The following is a 13,753-nucleotide window of genomic DNA, read 5'->3' on the forward strand; positions in this document are numbered from 1 at the left end:
AATCAATTACGCACCCCTGAGAAAAATAAAATACTCCATATATAAGCTACATGAGCACATTTAAACTGTTTAGTGCATTCTTTGGAGTCACAAATTAGCCACTTGTTTGCTGGAGTTTCCTGAAGAAGATTAGTTATCTCAGATGAAACCACATAAACCACATCATCCATTCCCACCTCATAATTTATTCACTGCTGAGGGTAATAGAAATGTCAGTGCCTTAATGGCATTTTATATGCAGAGGATTAACAATTAGTGCGTTTTATAAATATGCTTTGAAAGGTAATTGTAATAGTCTTATTTTGCACCATTAATAGTTGTACAGAATGCAAATGAAAAATGACATAATGCAAATGACCGACAATAAAAATAAAGTTTATATATGTATAAAAATCAAAAGAACTGTGGATGCTGTAAATCAGAAACAAAAACAGAAATTACTGGAAAATCTCAGCAGGTCTTGCAGCATCTGTAGAGAAAATTTTGAGTTATCATTTCAGGTTGAGTGATCCTTCCTCAGTTTTGAGCTTCCTGCTGAGCTTTTCCAACAATTTCTGTTTCTGTTTCGATATGTATACTTTGAAATATTTAATGCTCTGCTCAGATTTAACATTTCTCTATTACCCTTTGAATTTCTTCTTCTGACACAATCAAATCTTCAGAACTAAGTGACAGGATTATTTAAGCATTGATTCCTTACATACAAGACTCAAACTGGTTCACTAATGTCCTTCAGGGAAGGAAATCTCCCATTCTTATCTGGTCTGGTTTACATGTGATTCCAGACTCACAGCAATGTGTTTGACTCTCAACTGCCCACTGAAATGGCCTAGCATGCACCTCAGTTGTATCAATTACTATGAAATCTCAAAGACATGAAACCGGATGGACCACTTGGCATTGTCCTAGGCACTGGAAAAGACAATGTCAGAAACAGCCCTGTCGACCCTGAAAAGTCACCTTTACTAACATCATGCCAAAATTGGGACAGCTATCTCAAAGGCTAGTTAAGCAACAGCCTGACATAGTCATACTCACAGAATCATACCTTACAATGTCCCAGACATCACCATCACCATCCCTGTATATGTCCTGTCCCATTGTCAGGACAGACTCGGCAGAGATGATGCCTCAGTAGTATAGAGTTGGGAGGAAGTTGCCCTTGGAGTTCTGAATATTGACACTGGACCCCATGAAGTCTCATGGCTTCATGTTAAACATGAGCAAGAAAACCTCCTGCTGGTTACCATGTACTGCCCTCCTTTCACTGATGAATCAGAATGCCTCCATGTTGAACAACACTTGCAGGAAGCACAGAGGATGGCAAGTGTGCAAAATATACTCTGGGTGGGGATTTCAATTTCCACTACCAAGAGTGGCTCAACAGCAGCGCTATTATTTGAACTAGTCAGGCCCTAAAGGACATAGCTGCTAGAATGGGTCTGCAGCAGGTAGTGAGAGAACCAATAAGAGGGATAAAATACATTTAACCTCATCCTCACCAATCTGCTGGCTGCAGATGTATCAGTCCATGACAGTAAGAGTAAAAATGACCACTGCACAGTCCCTGTGAAGATGAAGCCCTGCCTTCATGTTGAGAATGGGGTGGCACAGTGGCTCAGTGGTTAGCACTGCTGCCTCACAACACCAGGGAGTAGGTTCGATTCCAGCCTTGGGTGACTGTCTGTGTGGAGTTTGTGCATTCTCCCTGTGTTTGCATGGGCTTCCTCTGGGTGCTCTGATTTCCTCCCACAAACTAAAGGTGTGCCGGTTCAGTGAATAGATCATGATAAATTGCCCATAGTGTTCAGGGATGTGTAGGTTAGCTGCATTACGTCAGGGGTAAATATAGGGTAGAGGAATGGGTCTGGGTTATTCTTCGGAGGGTCGGTGTGGACTTGTGGGGCGAAAGGCCTGATTCCACACTGTAGGGATTCTATGAATCTATGAATAACCTCCATTGTGTTGTGTGACACTATCACTGTGCTAAGTGGGACAGACGTTGAACTGATCTGGCAAATCAAGACTGAATGTTCATGAGGTGATGTGGGTCATCAACAACAACAGAATTGTACTCCAGCACAATATGCAACCTTATGGCCTGACATATCACCCACTCAACCATTACCATCGAGTCAGGGGATCAACCCTGGTTCAATGACGAATGCAGGGATGCATGCCAGGAGCAGCACCAGGCATACCTAAAAATGAGGTGGAAACTATCTAACAGGATTACTTGCGTGCCAAACAGAACTAGCAGTAAGTGATAGACAGAGCCAAGCAAGCCCACAACCAACAGATCAGAACCAAGTTCTGCAGCCCTGTCACCTCCAGTCATGAATGGTGGTGAACAATGAAACAACTCACTGGAGAAGGAGAGTCCACAAATATCCCCACCTTCAATGATGGAAGAGCCCAGTACAACAGTGCAAAATGAAAGGCTGAAGCATTCACAGCAATCTTCAGCCAGAAGTGCCGAGTGGATGATCTATTTCAGCCTCCTCCAGTAGTCCCCAGCATCAAAGATGCCAGTTTTCAGCCTATTTGAAACACTCATGTGATACCAAGAAAAGGTTGGAGACACTGGATACTGCAAAGCTATGGGCCCTGACAGCATTCTGGCAAGAGTACTGAAGACTTGTGATCAAGAACTTGCCGCTTTCTCATCAGCTTTTCCAGCACAGTTACCTGACAATGTGAAAACTTGCTTAGCCATGTCCTATGCACAAAGAGCAGATCAAATCCAACCCAGCCAATTACTGTTCCATCAGTCTATTCTCAAGCATCAGTAAAGTGATGGGCATTGTCATCAACAGTGCTGTCGAGCAGTAGCTGCTCAGTAATAACCTGCCCTGCTTGGATTCTGCCAGGGCTACTCAGTTCCTGACCTCATTATAGCCTTGGTTCAAACATGAACAGTGGAACAGTAATGGCAGAAGTTTCTGGGAGTATTTCAAAAGACCCAACAAAAATTCATACCGAGGAAAAAGAAGCATACTAAAGAGAGGATGAGGCAACCATGGCTGACCAGGGAAGTCAGGGACAGCATAAAAGCTGAAGAGAAAGCATATAATGTGGGGAAGGGCAGTGGGAAGCCAGAGAATTGGGAAGCCTACAAAGACCAACAGGGGACAATGAAGAAAGAAATAAGGAGGGAGAAGATTAAATATGAGGGTAAGCTAGCCTGTAGTATTAGGAAAGAATTCAAGAATTTCTTTAGATATATAAAGGCAAAAGAGAGGCAAAAGTGAACACTGGGTCAATGCAAAGTGATGCTGGAGAAGTAGTAATGGGTAACAAGGAAATGGCTGAGGAACTGAATAATTACTTCATGTCAGTCTTCACCATGGAAGGCACAAGTAATATCCCAAACATTCAAGGGAGTCGGGGGTGGGGGCAGAGATGAGTAGAGTGGCCATCACCAAGGATAAGGTGCTAGAAAAACTGAAAGGTCTGAAAGTGAATAAATCATCTGGACCAGGTCGGTTACACCCTTGAGTTCTGAAGGAGATAGCTGAAGAGATAGTGGAAGTGTTAATATTGATCTCTTAGGAATCACTGGAGTCATGGAGGACTGGAAAATTGCTAACGTAACACCTCTATTTAAGAAAGGAGCAAGGCAAAAGATGGAAAATTATAGGCTGATTAGCCTGTCCTGAGTCATTGGTAAAATGTTGGAGTCCAGCGTGAAGGATGAGATTTCTGAATATTTCTAAAATAGAGCCAAGCCAGCATGGTTTCATCAAGGGGAGTTCATGCCTGGCAAATCTGTTAGAATTCTTTGAGGAGGTGACTAGCAGGCTAGACCAAGGAGACCCAATGGATGTTATCTATCTGGACTTCCAGGATGTCTTTGATAAGGTGCCACATAGGAGGCTGCTAAGTAAGATAAGGGTCCACAGTGTTTAGAGGCAAGGCACAAGAATATTGGCTGTTTGGCAAAAAGCAGAGATTGAGGAAAAAAAGGATGTTCCAGGATGGAAGCCGGTGATAAGTGATGTTCCACAAGGGCCAGCATTGGGGCCACAGCTCTTCACTTTATAAATTAAAGCTAGATGAAAGAACTAAGGGCATTCTGGCTAAGTTTGCAGATGATAAAAAGATAGGTGGAGGGGCAGGAAGTGTTGTGGAGGTGGGGAGGCTGCTGAAAGATTTAGACAGGTTAGCAGAGTGGGCAAAATGAAATACAACATGGGAAATTGTGAGGTCGTGCACCTTGGTAGGAAGAATAGAGAAATAAACTATTTTCTAAATGGGGAAGCAAATTCAGAAATCTGAAGTGCAAAGAGACTTGGGAGTCCTCGTCCAGGATTCTCTCAAGATAAACCCATGACCAGTACAATGAAGTGGTAGAAGGACAAGGACAGCAGACACATGGAAAAACCACCTGTAAGTTGTTTTTGACACCTCTCACCATGCTAACTTGAAAATATGTCCAAGTGGACTGTAACTGTTCAAGAAGGCAGCTCAATGCCACCTCTCAAGGGTAACTAGGGACAAGCAAGAAATGCTGGCCAGCCAGCGACACTCGCATCTGATGAATGTACAGAAAAAAATAACTATTTCCTACATGCAAGATGTTAGCACAAATGACAGGTTAATTTAAGTTTATTACAGTGAAATACAGTACGAAGTACCATTATTAAAGGTTATAGGTTGAATGAGTTTTTCTTTGAAGTTCAAGCACAAACGTTGGGAGGCAGCACAAGATGCAGCCTTAAATTTATAATGACTGATGTTCCTTCTGAAGTAATATATGATATCCAAATCTATCTTTTGGGAACAGCAGCTTTTTGGTCAGAAGTTGTTACATAAAATTCACATAATCTACATACATCTTGTAGGCATTCACATAAAATCTGGAGGTTAATAGAAAATAAAACAAAGAATAAATTCCAAACTTGGGTAGCTACCCGGAACTTAAAAATAATTACATACAGAATGTTGAAAAATAAAACATATTACAAATAATATCAAAGCAGCATGTATTGGGAAAGGGGCATTAAATGACAGGGAAAGTTATATTCCTCAAGTGTTGTATCAACTTTGGTATCAGGTTAAGACTGTTACCCACTGATTCTAATTGTGCCAACAGTGAGTGTTAAAACTGGCACTGCATTAACCATTGATCTGCCATTTGAACAGACTGTGATATAAAGGACTGTCAACTCTCACTCAATTCTCTGGTCTTCTATTGACACAATGCCATGACTGTATGTATCTGCTGATCTTCTGTGTCAGAATTAAAGGAGATCATCTAGAACCACATCATCCAATTCACCATCATGAACTTGTTGATATTGGACTGAGGGGAATTCTTTTAATAGCATGTACAGTATGAGAGGTGACTGCATGCTGAGATGACCCCTCCCTCCAAACAATGTACCTGAGCTTCCCAAATACAGATAGATTGCAAAAAGAATATTTAATGTACAAACATTTTCCCCTTCTGTTTCCAGAATTTCCCCTAATACAGCCATGAAGAATTTAAGTCACTTTGAGAGAAATAAACAATATTGACTGTTCAATTAACAGGGTAGATGCAGACTTTGTATGGGATATAAAGAAGTGATAATAAGTTATTGATCTTTATTGTTATTGCAGATATAATGTCAGGCTACGGTTCTGAAAGTGCTAATGTTGGAAACTGTATTAGGCTCCAACTAATCTGATAATATCATAAGAAGTTGGGTGGAGAATGGCAAACAGTTTAGGATTTCAAAGCAAACAGACTATTGGTCTCCTAATAATCTTAGTATCAATGTACAATTTACTGGTATAAGTTCTACTTGATTGTTAACATACAATAAATGTATGTTTAAGACAATAACCTCTTTTTCTTGAGACTCAAGAATTGGTTTTCCTCCACCACAGTAAACCAACTGGGCCGCCAGAAGAAGTTAAGGAAAAAGGATGGTAGCAACAAACAATCCCAATCACTTTCGACTTTTCTGAGGAAAGGTCATCAGACCTGAAATGTTAACAGATGCTGCCAGACCTGCTGAACTTTTCTATTGGTTGGCATGGTAGCACATACAACAGTGGAGAATTATACATTCACCATCACCTGCTTTATATCATCGTACGAAGTCAAAACATAAGAACAAATTACTGCAGATCTTGGAATCTGCACTGAAAATGGAAGCCTGTGACCTGTAGAGTGCCACAAGGATCGGTTCTGGGTCCTCTAATTTTTGTCATTGATATAAATGATTTGGATGTGAGCATAAGAGGTACAGTTAGTAAGTTTGCAGATGACACCAAAATTGGAGGTGTAGTGGACAGTGAAGAAGGCTACCTCAGGTTAAAATGGGATTTTGATCAGATGGGCCAATGGGTTGAGAAGTAGCAGAAGGAGTTTAATTTAGATAAATGTGAGGTGCTGCATTTTGGAAAAGCAAATCTTAGCAGGACTTATACACTTAATGGTAAGGTCCTAGGGAGTGTTGCTGAGCAAAGAGACCTTGGAGTGCAGGTTCATAGCTCCTTGAAAGTGGAGTCGCAGGTTGATAGGATAGTGAAGAAGGCATTTGGTATTGGTCAGAGTATTGAGTATAGGAGTTAGGAGGTCATGTTGCAGCTGTGCAGGACATTGGTTAGGCCACTGTTGCAATTTGCGTGCAATTCTGGACTCCTTCCTATCGGAAAGACGTTGTGAAACTTGAAAGGGTTCAGAAAAGATTTACAAGGATGTTGCCAGGGTTGGAGGATTTGAGCTATAGGGAGAGGTTGAATAGGCTAGGGCTGTTTTCCCTGGAACGTTGGAGTCTGAGAAGTGACCTTATAAAGGTTTACAAAATCATGAGGGGCATGGATAGGATAGATAAAGTCTTTTCTCTGGGGTCAGGGAGTCCAGAACTAGAGGGCATAAGTTTACGGTGAGAGGGGTAAGACACCTAAGAGGCAACCTTTTCACACAGAGGGTGGTACATGTATGGAATGAGCTTCCAGGGAAAGTGGTGGAGGCTGGTACAATTGCAACATTTAAAAAGCATCTGGATGGGTTTGTGAATTAGAGGGGTTTGGAGGGATATGGGCCAGGGGCTGGCAGGTGGGACTAGATTGGGTTGGGGTTTATGGTCGGCATGAACGAGTTGGACTGAAGTGTCTGTTTCTGTGCTGTTCATCTCCATGTTTCTATGACTCTAAGGTCAGGCAGCATCCATGGAGGGAGAGTAAGCTAACATTTTAAATCCAGATGACACCGATGAACAGTCATCTGGACTCAAAACATCAAAACATCCTGGCATATCAAGTCAGTAGCAATAAGCAGACATAACAGAATATAGCTAAGTCAGTGGAAACATGTAAATAAGGCTTTTCCTAAAGTACTGTGATCATACTACACCCTGTGTATTGGTCAGAGACATGCAAAACATACAATTATGTCTGAGAGGCAGTTCAGAAAGATGATGCCACAGTATGCCAGGGTATCAAACCTGAAATATTAGGTTTGGTTAGCCTCGAACGTTCGTGGGTGCCAATGGTGCTTACTGGTATAGAAAAGATAAATTCCAGAGAATTATAAGCATAGAACAAGTGTGACAAATGCAGAAAGGCAAAATTGCCAACAGCAAAAATACATTCTCTTGAAAGTTATCAACACATATAATGAGGCTTGTTGATTTTGGATGAAAACATACTTATCTTTCTTTTTAGAGTAGTGGAGCACTAAAGTGTGGGTCAAGTGGCCTTCCTCATCTGTATTGACAAAAAGTGACCTTGATCAATAATTGAGCTCCAATATCTTTGTGAGTACAGAATTCCAATGTTTCATAGACATTTAAGGAAAGAGATCTATTCTCATTGTAGTCTTAAAAGGCTAATTTCTTATCCTGAAACTGGGGTAACAGTCTCTCACTATTGACATGCTGACGTTTTGCTGAGGGTTGGGTCATTTTCTAGCTCCATCAAACCATTCACAGACTAACTGTTCCAAAAGCTGACATTTTCATTCCCGGATGGCAGCGTTACCTGGCTGAAAGTTGTATCACCCCGGAATGAGTGCCGAGTCTGCCAGAGCTTGAGGGTGGATTAGGGTGGTGCTGGAAAAGCGCAGCAGGTCAGGCAGCATCTGTGGAGCAGGAAAATCGATGTTTTGTGCAATAGCCCTTAATCAGGAATGAAAGCAGGGAGTCTCCAGGGTGGAGAGATAAATGGGAGGGGATTGAGGCTAGGGAGAAGATAGCAAAGAGTACAATAGGAGGATGGGGGTGGGGATGAAGGTGATAGGTCAGAGAGGAGGATGGAGCGGATAGGTGGGAAGGAAGGACAGATCATGAGGATGGTGCTGAGCTGGAAGGTTGGAACTGGGATAAGGTGGGGGAGGGGAAATGAGGAAACCGGTGAAGTCCACATTGATGTCCTGGGGTTGAAGTGTTCTGAGACAGAAGATGAGGCGTTTTTCCTCCAGGCGTCGGGTGGTGAGGGAGCAGCGGTGGAGGAGGCCCAGGACCTGCATGTCCTCGGCGGAGTGGGAGGTGGAGTTGAAATGTTGGGCCAAGGGGCAGTGGGGTTGATTGGTGCGGGTGTCCCGGAGATGTTCCTTAAAGTGCTCTGCGAGAAGGTATCCAGTATCCCCAGTGTAGAGGAGACCACATTGGGAGCAATGGATACAATAAATGATGTGCAGGCGAAACTTTGATGGATGTGGAAGGCTCCTTTGGGGGGTAAGATCTACCTCTATGTATTGGTACTGTTAAAGTTTCCACAAGAAAACAATCAAACTATAAAACATCTTTCCATGTTTCATTCCTCTCAACCCCTCACATGATGCCAACTTTGCCACACCATGCCAACCACACATGCCATGAGCCCTCATGCCTTCCATGTCAATTTATCCCCCTCTACCCATTTCCCTTGACTCTTTATAGATTATTTGACAAAAAAGTACCAACTCCTGCTTACCCATACTCTTTCTACCACTATCCTTTCACCAACATGACAACTCACTCATGGATAGACCTCATGATCTATGCAGAGAGAAAATAAAGTAAAGCAAATTTTGTACTGCATTTCATCAGCTGTATATTATCATGACTATGGATCATAACCCCAAATCACCTAAGAATGTATCAAACTTCAATTACAATGTATAAAACAGAAATATAACTAAATGTTAATCACAATGTAAATTTAATGGCTACCCTGAGAGAGACACTGGATGTCATATCTGATGAAGTGTCAAAGAAGCTTCCAAAGGAGAAAGTGCTCTACAAACTTAATTTTTAATATCCAGAGAATGTCACAAATTACAGCAGACTGAGCAAGGGGCATAGCTGTACTTTTCCCCCTTCAATAATGAATATGGACAAGGATTAAAATGGAGCTTCAACATTGTTTTGTGTGTGTGTTAGTGGCCTAACATCCTAATGTCATCCTAATGTGTTGACTAGTGGGCCATGAGAGTCACTACTCTGGTAGCAACTATTTAAACATCCCAACTCTGTGAGTAAAGCAGTCTGCCAATCAGTCAATGCTGATTGGACAAGAGTTTTAATCAACCTACAAAGCCATGTATCTCAAAATTGACCAATCTCAATGCTTCCGGTAACATTCACTGAATTGGCTGCAATGGTGAACTATCCATTCTTGAAGAACAATTCACAGACTGATTCTTTTTTTTTAACACATCTTTTTGGACTCAGCTCGCATTTGTAATCTGTACGTGTGTGTTGCATTACCATTTCTTTGTGTAAAAACATAAGATAAAGAACAAAGTGGGCAAGAAGCTTAGGGAGTGAACATTCATGATTGAGATCAGGGAAAAAGTAAAAACAGTGTCCTGTCAACATGATAATATAGTACTGAGAAGGGGCCAAGCAAGCAATGGTTTGTCCTATTGCCACTGACCTAGCAGATAAGGGTAGCAATGGGCTTGGATTGTACGAAGACATGTGTGAGGTTCACAATAAAACCCCTACAACCTGGCTAACCAATATAGCAACACTAGTGAATACTCCTAATTCACTCACTTAGGTGCAGGGAACAATGAGCAGACTTAACAAAGCTGCTCACTATATAAAGGACTTATGCAGAGACAAGCTAGGCTGCACCACTCAGGCTGTAATTGGCGTACATGTAGGAGGGACCACTCCCATGAGGCAACATCCTTATCAGTTAGGCACAGAAATGCTGGTCCAGGTCCAAGGTAAAATTAAGTATAAGCTGCAGCATCGATTAATACAACCTAGCAGCAATAGCTGGAACTGCCAACTTGAGGTCATGCCCAAGCCAGATGGCTGCACAAGGCTCTCTGTTGACAATTGTAAAGTTAGTGTACTGACCAGACACAACTCCTACTCCATACCAGGATGTTTGCATAGATAAGAAACGTAAAGCAGCCTATGCTATCAAGATGGATTTACTCAAGGGGCACTGGCAGGTTCCCTTCACTGCCCACACAAAACAAATCACTGCTTTTGCAACTCTGGGTTATACCAGTGTTGAGTCATGACATGCAGACTCCTAAATACCCCAGGCACCTTTCAAAATCTGATGATAACAGACTCATCAAAGGTTGTTTTATACCTAGATAACCTGCAATTATACAATAACACTCAAGAAACACACAGAGCAACTGGACATATTCTTCTGCAAACTTCAGTCAGCTGATCTAGTGGTCAATCTTGTAAAGAGTGAGTTTGCTAAGCGCCAAGTGGACATGCAGAGGGTTCAGAATGGGTAGTGCTCATAGCTATAAAATCACAGACAATAATAATATGGAATGTGAAACCATGGGGTTCTTGGGAATGTGTGGGTTCCAGCGAACATCATCCCAAGTATTAACCTTGTTAAATTGTTGCCTTTTGAAACAAAGATAATTTAGGTCTGGAAGGAAGCTTCCCATAGCAGAAGATACACTTTTAAAATTAACTTTGTTGTATTGTGACCAGCGAAGGATGAATAACCAAGATAAGCCAATTTGCTTCCTCCTCATCCCAGAGCTTAAAAGTTTGAGTATCCGATCTGGAACCGTAACAAATTGGGTAAACATGCTCAGGGATATGTCATGAAAGTATTGAAATAATATTCTCATTCATAATAAAATCTATTTACTGCATTCATATTTCTTCAACTATATAACACGTTATAATAACAAACATTTCATTAAAGTTCATAATCCTTCACAGCAACAAGCATTGGACTTCATTGTCCTGCCTCAAAGAGTCGAGAACAACTGGTCGCTGGTAATCAAACAGCCAATTCGCAGATACGCTACTGTGATAATGAATGGTTCTGAAATCAGCCTTGAAGCAAAAGTCTGGTAACAAAAGCCTTCATCTAATGCAACCGATCTAATGAAATAATATGCAGTTTTTTAAAAATTTGCAGAGTTTTAAAAATACATTTAAAGGGCAATACTTTTACTTGACAGTTTAACAACTTGCTTTGACAGTAGATTGTGAAAGTTCCTCTTAAATCTATCATCTGTTAGTATAAAAATTCAGGCCTACATGTCAAACCAATGATGAATTTTATATTTTTCAATGATGTCACTCCTCATTCATCTGAACTTGAGACTTTATCAAATCCAATCATCTTGTTGCAGTTTTTGGGATCAAACTTTGTACAAAATGGCTGCTTTTATGTCTTCATAACTTCAAGAATTGACTATAAAGTATCCAATGTATGTGTAGTGTGATGAGGTAGTATATAATGAAAGTTCTTTATTTCTATCATAATTACAAACATATTTTCTCTACATTGTTCAGTTATTTGTTTAAGTGCCTACAAATAGTTAACCTTCCAAAGAACCTTACACAGCATTGAAGACACTCAGCCTTGAAACTAAAGCCAGACTCCTGAAAACCATATGTGTATCTCAGCCTTCCCAGTTCCTGGATATATTGGAATATTAAGATTTTGTTGCATGGTCATCATTGTGTTTGAACATTCTCAACAAAGAAGCAACCTGCCCATCCTGAGGATGTTCTCGAAGAATAACAAGAAAAACAGGTTTGACCATTTTAGGGTTGGACTGAAATTTGAAAAGCTGAAGTTAAACAATGCACTTCCTGAAAATAGGGCAGTTTGCTGCAATGTGTTCTGAGAGGATTTACTAATTGTTATAAAGCAACCTGTGAGTGCCTTATATTTTCTTTTCATGTGGGGTGTCAGGACCTTGAATTCTCTTTGTTACAACCAGCTGAGGATCCTGCTTGTACAATATTAGCATTAGACAATAAAACATTAAGATAAAGGAACAAAAATAGACCATTCGGCCCATTGAGTCTGCTGCACAACTCGATCATGGCTGACATATTTCTCAACCCCATTCTCCTGCCTTCTCCCTTTAACCCTTGATCTCGATACTAATCAAGAATCTATCCATCTCTGTCTGAAATACATTCAATGACTTGGCCTCCACAGTCATCTGCAGCAATGAGCTCCACAGATTCACCACCCTCTGGCTGAAGAAATCTTTCCTCATTTCAGTTTTGAAGGATTGTCCCTTCACTCTGAGTCTGTGCTTTCGGGTCCTAATCTCTTCTACAAATGGAAACATCTTCTCCACGTCTAATGTATCCAGGCCTATCAGTATTTCGTGAGTTTCAATCACATCGCCCGTCCACCTTCTACACTCTATCAAGTACAGATCCAGAATCCTCAAGTGCTCCTCATGTGACAAGCCCTTCATTCCCAGAAATCATCTTGTAAATTCCCTCTGGATCCCCTCTGAGGACAGCACATCCTTCCTTAGATATGGGGCCCAAAACTGCTCACAATATTCCAAATAAGGTCTGGCCAGAGCCTTATACAGTCTCAGCAGTACATCCATGCCCTCTTGAACTGAATGTAAATATTGCATTTACCTTCTTATCTGTCAAATGAAGCTACATGTTAACCTTAAGAGAATTCTGAACTAGAACTACCCAGTCCCTTTGCGCCTCAGCTTTGTGAAGCCTTTAGCTGTTTAGAAATTAATCTATACCTCTATACTTCCCATCAAAATGCATAACCTCAAAATTTTCGACATTATATTTGATCTAGCACTTCTTTGCCCACTCTCCTAGCCTGTCTAAGTCTTTCTACAGTCTCCCTGCTTCCTCAACACTACTTGTCCATCCATCTATATTTCTGTCATCTGCAAACTTAGCAACATTGTCTTCAGTTCCTTCATCCAAATCATTAATGTGTAACATGAATACCTATGCTCCTAACACAGACCCCTGTGGAACTCCACTAGTCACCAGCTGCCATCCTGAAAGATTCTCAGTCTCCTGTGTGGGACCTTGTGAAAAGCCTTCTAGAAATCCAAATAGGTCCCATCTGCATTTCTCCTTTGTCTAACTTGCTCATCACCTCCTCTACAAATTCTAACAGATTTGTCAGGCATGATCCGCTTGGCAAAATCATGTTGAATCAATCCTATTTTATCAAGCACTTCCAAGTACTCTACAATCTTATCCTTTAATAATGGACTCTCAAATTTTACCAAGCTAACTGGCCTATAGTTTCTGTGTTCTGCCATCCTTCTTAAACAGGGGTTTTACATTAACTATTTTTCAGTCCATTAGGACCCTCCCTGACTCCAGTGAATCCTGGAATATCACCACCAATGCCTCTATAATATCCTCAGCTATCTCCTTTAGAACCCTGAAGTATAGACCATCCAGGCTGTTTTATTTATCCACCTTCAGATCTTTCAGCCTCCCTAGCGCCTTCTCTTTAGTGATGGCCAATATATTCATTTCTGCCCCTCTGACTCTCTTGTAGTATGCTGCTGGTATTCAGTTCCTCTGCCATTTCT

The sequence above is a fragment of the Chiloscyllium plagiosum genome, unplaced genomic scaffold, assembly GCF_037043375.1.
Source record: "Chiloscyllium plagiosum isolate Xiang-an unplaced genomic scaffold, Cpla_swu_hap1 HiC_scaffold_9, whole genome shotgun sequence".
In the NCBI taxonomy this organism is placed as follows: domain Eukaryota; kingdom Metazoa; phylum Chordata; class Chondrichthyes; order Orectolobiformes; family Hemiscylliidae; genus Chiloscyllium; species Chiloscyllium plagiosum.